We start from the raw sequence: 6000 nt of genomic DNA on the forward strand, positions 1-6000 counted from the left end.
GTATTAGTGACCTAAGTTATTTTGTTGTCCCGTTTTGTAAATCAAATGAAATTATAAAAGAGGATTCTGACAGTAGGTATTTTGTACATATGTATATACGTTGTCCAAATAAAAGGAATAAATGACAAAGATGGAATTGTCCCTGCCGCTGTGTGTTGTAAAAGGGGAGTACCTGGCCGTGAATGGGGCTGCCGCTTCGGCGTGGGCCCGCAGGATTTGTTTGGTAAGTCCAAAGATGATTTTACTCTGTCGTTCAGCGTGTGTGATATTTGTAGAGACCTGTGTGTATTTACTGTTCGCAGACCTCTGAGGAAGTAGAAAGAATGTAGGCTGCTTGAAACCAGTGTATGATACTGGAGGAAAATATTTATATTTTCAGGTAAATCATTTAAAGAGGTTTATAAAAGCTCATAACCGTGCTGGGGCGGCCTAGGCAGTGGGCGGAGGACGTTAGGGACTCCGACTCTGCTCTTGAGATGCAGTGTTGTGAAGACGCAAGTCCAGGTCCCAAAGACAGGACGGTAGAACCATTACACTAAATGAAGTGAACAAAACGTGTGTGTGTGTGTGTGTGTGTGCACGCGCGTGCATAATTTCTATAGATACACACTAGTTAGCTACAATTTATTAAGCCCTTACTATGTACTGTGTTTAGGTCTTTCTTCTCGTTTAATCCGTGGAGCAGTTCTGTGCAGCCCCGTCTAGCCGAGGCCTTTGTTATCCTCGTATTTCAGACGAAGAAACTGAGGGTCAGGTAACTGGCTAAAAGACACGTCTAGTAAGTGGTGTAGACCGGTGTAGAGAACGAGGTCTGCTGAATCCAGTTCTCCGTCAATTCCATGCCTGCATCAGGTCAGTGGGATTTATTAAGAGTCATTTTCATTTGACCCATTTTGCTGAGCCCCTATTAATTAACGTCAGGCACTGTTGTCACTGCGGATGCAAGACTGAAGAAAAACCTACAAGCTTTCTGCAGTCGGGGGCTATACTGTCAGTGAAGGGAAACACAGAAGTAAATTTTCCGTATAATTTCAGATCGTGAGAAGAACGTGATGAAAACAAGAGTCCTATGACCTAAGTGTGGGGGGAAGGCGACATGATGGCGTATATTAGTTTAGGGCTCGAAAAAGTGATCTGGACTGGAGATTTGGAAGTCAGGCATATTTGAGAGTATCTAAAGCCACAAGTGGAGGAACTCACCAGTGGTAGAATATAGACGGAAAGGGGAGGGTTAGCGCCTAGTGGGGACGGGGCGGAGGGGGAGAGAGAAGGGAGAAGGAAGGACAGAAAGACAGCAATAACCAGCAGACAAAATCTAGAAAAGGGCAGGGTCTTAGACTAAGGGGCAGAGGGGGAGGGCAGAGTGATCAGGTGTGTTGAATGTCACGAGGAGGGTGTAGTAAGACCAGTGCCGGTGAGAAGGCAAGCGTTCGCTGTATTTAGGACTCTGAAGCTCTTGGTGGCTTATTAGAGCCGTTACATGAGAATGGTGAAAACAGACATCTGCTTGGGTAGGGGCCGGAATAATCGGGAAGCGAAAGACCTAAAAGGGGAAGGACAGTGAAGTCCTGCACAGTCTGTAGAAAGTGAAAACAAATTAGTCCGGATCGATGCCCAGCAAAAGAAGGGAGACACAAGAACCAGACAAAATAAGAAGAAACACAGAATACGCGCGTCACCTAAACATCCTTATTTAAAGTCAGATTTTCAGTTTGGATCCAAAAATGAAGTACTGCCTATGTGTGCACCTGCAAATGTGTGTGTGTGTGCACGCCCGCGCACATTTCTCTAGAGGGTCCCCTAATAATGAAACGACACTGGCTAAAACAGAGTGATTGTTAAAGACAAGGCAAAGAATCCACTGAACAAGAGCAGTCATATTGGTATCAGGAAAAAATCGAATTTGAGGGGCACCTGGGTGGGTCAGTGGGTTAAGCCTCTGCCTTCAGCTCGGGTCATGATCTCAGGGTCCTGGGATCGAGCCCCGAATCTGGCTCTCTGCTCAGCGGGGAGCCTGCTTCCCCGACCCCTCTGCCTGCCTCTCTGCCTGCTTGTGATCTCTGTCTAATAAATAAATAAAAATCTTTATTAAAAAAATAGAATTTCAGGAAAAAAATTACTTTGTATGGGCACATTCTCGATTGAAAATGTAACCATGCCTAGTCTCAGTCCATCAAACTATGCAAAGCAAAAAAATGCAAAAAAAAAAACAAAACAAAAAAAACCCAGCAGGAGGATTTCATGAAAACCACCGACTTACCCAAGGAAGAGAAAGAGTATTTTTATAATATGCTTGTTCTTTTCAAATATCCATGGAACCTGGACAAAAATAGAGGATATAGTAAGACTATAAGTAACACACTGTAGACTACATTTTCTGACCACAGGCGGTAAAGTGAAGCGATTCATAACAAAATGATAATTTTTTTTAAATAGTGGAAATTAAAATGCTATCAGATAATTCATAGGTCAAAGACAAAAATACAAATTATAATCACAGTTTAAGACAATAAAAATAGGGAAAATTATAAATCCAAAAAAAATCCCAAAGCTCTACCTCAAGTAAAACTTAGAGCCTTACATGCTTAAATCCATGAACAAAATAAAAATAAACCAAGCAATCAATTCAGAAGCCAAAAAGTGAAAAAAAAAAATTGGGAAAAGCACGAGGAAAGAATAAAATTTAAATGGGATTGATAGGTAACCCAAAAAGTGTATCTTTAAAAAGACCAATAAAATTTACACTTTTGACAAAGCCTAGCAAGAAAAAGAAAATCTGAATGCATGTTATGAATGAAAAGAGAAATTAGCTATAGGTATGATACGTTAATATTTTTGGACATTTTGATTAAATGGTTCTTTTAGTTAAGGTTTGCCTGTTTCTTAGAAGATTTTTTTTAAACAAATAGTTAACTTTTTAAAAAAAGATAATATTTATTTGACAGAGAAAGAGATCACAAGTAGGCAGAGAGGCAGCAGAAAAAGAGGGAGAAGCAGGCTCCCTGCTGAGCAGAGAGCCCAATGTGGGGGGCTCCATCCCAGGACCCTGAGATCATGACCCAAGCTGAAGGCAGAGGCTTAACCCACTGAGCTACCCAGGTGCCCCAGAAGATGTTATTTTTAAGTAACCTCTACACCCAGTGTGGGGCTCCACCCTGAGATCAAGAGTCACATGCTCTATGGACTGAGCCAGCCAGGCACCCCAAAAAACACTTTTTTTTTTAAGATTTTTATTTATTTATTTGACAGGCAGAGATCACAAGCAGGCAGAGAGAGGAGGAAAAGCAGGCTCCCTGCTAAGCAGAAAGCCTGATGCAGGGCTCGATCTCAGGACTCTGGGATCATGACCTGAGCCGAAGGCAGAGGCTTTAACCCACTGAGCTACCCAGGCGCCCCCCAAAGAACACTTTTTTTTTTTTAAGATTTTTATTTATTTATTGGACAGAGAGAGAGATCACAAGTAGGCAGAGAGGCAAGCAGAGAGAGAGGAGGAAGCAGGCTCCTTGCTGAGCAGAGGGCCCGACGTGGGGCTCGATCCCAGCACCCTGGGATCATGACCTGAGCCGAAGGCAGAGGCTTAACCCACTGAGCCACCCAGGCGCCCCACCAAAGAACACTTTTAATGGATGGTAAATTATATGGACCAAAAGCTATAAAAGAAGTTGACAAATGTCAGAGAATTTCAGCACCTGGAAAATTTTATAAACAAAATCTTTCAAAGCTTTAAGGAACCAATATCTCCTTTAGATTTTAAACTGTTAGAACACAGAGCATAGAAAATGATGAGAAACATTTCAGTTCACTCTAGGAAGCTCATTTAACCCTTATTTGCAAAAACAGTTGAGAGTATTTTAGAAAAGAAAAGTAACGTAGGGAAATTTGGCTCATGAATTACAGCTGTTTTGAAGACATAAGAATTTAATATATATGAGTGGCATTCCAAATCAACAGGAAAAGCATGAATTACCCATTTTGTTTAGCCAAATGATTATCCAGAAAAAAATTAAGATACTGTATAGTATGTACCAAAATAAATCCTATATCAATTGAAGATTTAAATAAAATGACTAAAGCACCTAAAGAAAATCTAGGTAAAGATTCACCAGTCATGGGACGCCTGGGTGGCTCAGTTGGTTAAACGACTGCCTTCGGCTCAGGGCGTGATCCTGGAGTCCCGGGATCTAGTCCCGCATCAGGCTCCCAGCTCCATGGGGAGTCTGCTTCGCTCTCTGACCTTCTCCTCGCTCGTGCTCTCTCTCACTGTCTCTCTCTCTCAAATAAATAAATAAAATCTTTAAAAAAAAAAAAAAAAAAAAGATTCACCAGTCATGTTTGGGGAAGAACCCAAATGCCTAAATCCCAAGGTGGAAACCAATAATAGAGGAATTGATTTAATTAATCACGTGAAATTATTAGAAATGAAAAAAAAATTAGCCTCCACAAAATCAAAAGGTGTGGATATGGGGAAACGCACTTCAAAGGGGTTAGTATCTTTAATTTATAATTTCTCACAATAGGAAGAAACGAACACCTTTAGAACAATCTAGCCTAAAGTGATGTGAATTGATACTTTACAAAATGACAGTCAATGCACATTTAAAAAATGTTAATGCTTTCGGCCAAAAATACAATATAAATAATGAGGTACAGTTATTGCCTATGTAAGTGGTGAATTTTTTTTTTTTTTTAAAAACACCCATTCTGTCAAGAACTGGGAGACACGGGCATTTGCTAGTGGGGATTAGGATCGGCACATGTCCTCCTGAGAGCTAATGGGATTCAAAACCACAAAAACGTTCATAGGACTCTGAGATTTGGGGCATGGAGGTGGATACAAGTCTTCTAGGCTTCCAATAACTTTCCTGCTCCTTCTATGCCAGCAACTCAGGTTCCCATCTCTTACCCTGCACTCCTTGAACAGCCTAACTAACCTAGTGTCCTCACGTTCCTCTTGAAATTTCACCTTCCACTTTGCAGTGTCCTGATCCCGATTGTGAATATGCCCATATCCTTTCTTTGGCAAGGTCCTCCTCTTCTGTCGCCATCAGCAACAGGATTAAGGTCAGCCTCAGTCTTTTTGTTTCTTTAGAGAGCACCGGAGAGGAGTTGGGGGAGGGGCTGAGGGGGAGAGAATCTTAAACAGGCTCCATGCCCAGTGTGGAGCCAACCTAGGGCTCCCTCTTGGGACCCTGAGATCATGACCTGAGCCGAAATCAAAAGGCAGATGCTCAACCGACTGAACCACCCAGGCGCCCCGAGGTCAGTCGTATTAATGTGGTCTCCAAGGTTCTCCATGTTCTGATCCTTGTCTACTTCTCTGGGCATGTCACTGCCCACACACACCCACACCCACACACATTTTGCTTTCCATTTATGATACCCATCTGCTCGTAAGTTTTACATGCGTGTTACCTCTTTTCCTATTATCATGTCAATTGCAGAGCCGGTCCTGCCCACTGTTACCGCATCACTCACGCTCATTCTTTGCCGTGAAAGCTAAGCTTTCCCCGGGAAGCCTTCTGTGACTTTCTGGGCTCCGTTAGGTTCCCCTGCACTTAGTCCCATGAAATACTGACCTGGTTACTCCACACTGTGTATTTATATTATAAAAATATACCATTATTATTGTTAAAGAGTTTCTCTAGGTTTTGGCTACTATGAATCGTGTTTCTCTTAGCCTTCTGTGCCTGCATTTGGGAGAAAACTGTGTATGCATTTCCGCTGGGTATGTATCTAGGACTGGAACTCAGTTATGGGAGGAGGCAGGCGGAATACCAAAATAGCCGCCCGATTCCATGCCCTAATGACAGGGATATTATCCAGGTGGGCTTTATGAGGCCGAGATAGCCAGGTGAACCTGATCACACCAGCCCCCTTAAATACAGGGAGTTCCTCTGCCGCTAGGAGCAGGAGAGAGAGACGGAGACACTGAACGTAAGGGAGCTTTCCGGCGTTGTTGCTGGCTTCATAATCTGGGGTCCCCCTGCAAGGACTGCGGGG

Source organism: Neovison vison, chromosome 9 (genome assembly GCF_020171115.1).
Source record: "Neovison vison isolate M4711 chromosome 9, ASM_NN_V1, whole genome shotgun sequence".
Lineage (NCBI taxonomy): Eukaryota > Metazoa > Chordata > Mammalia > Carnivora > Mustelidae > Neogale > Neogale vison.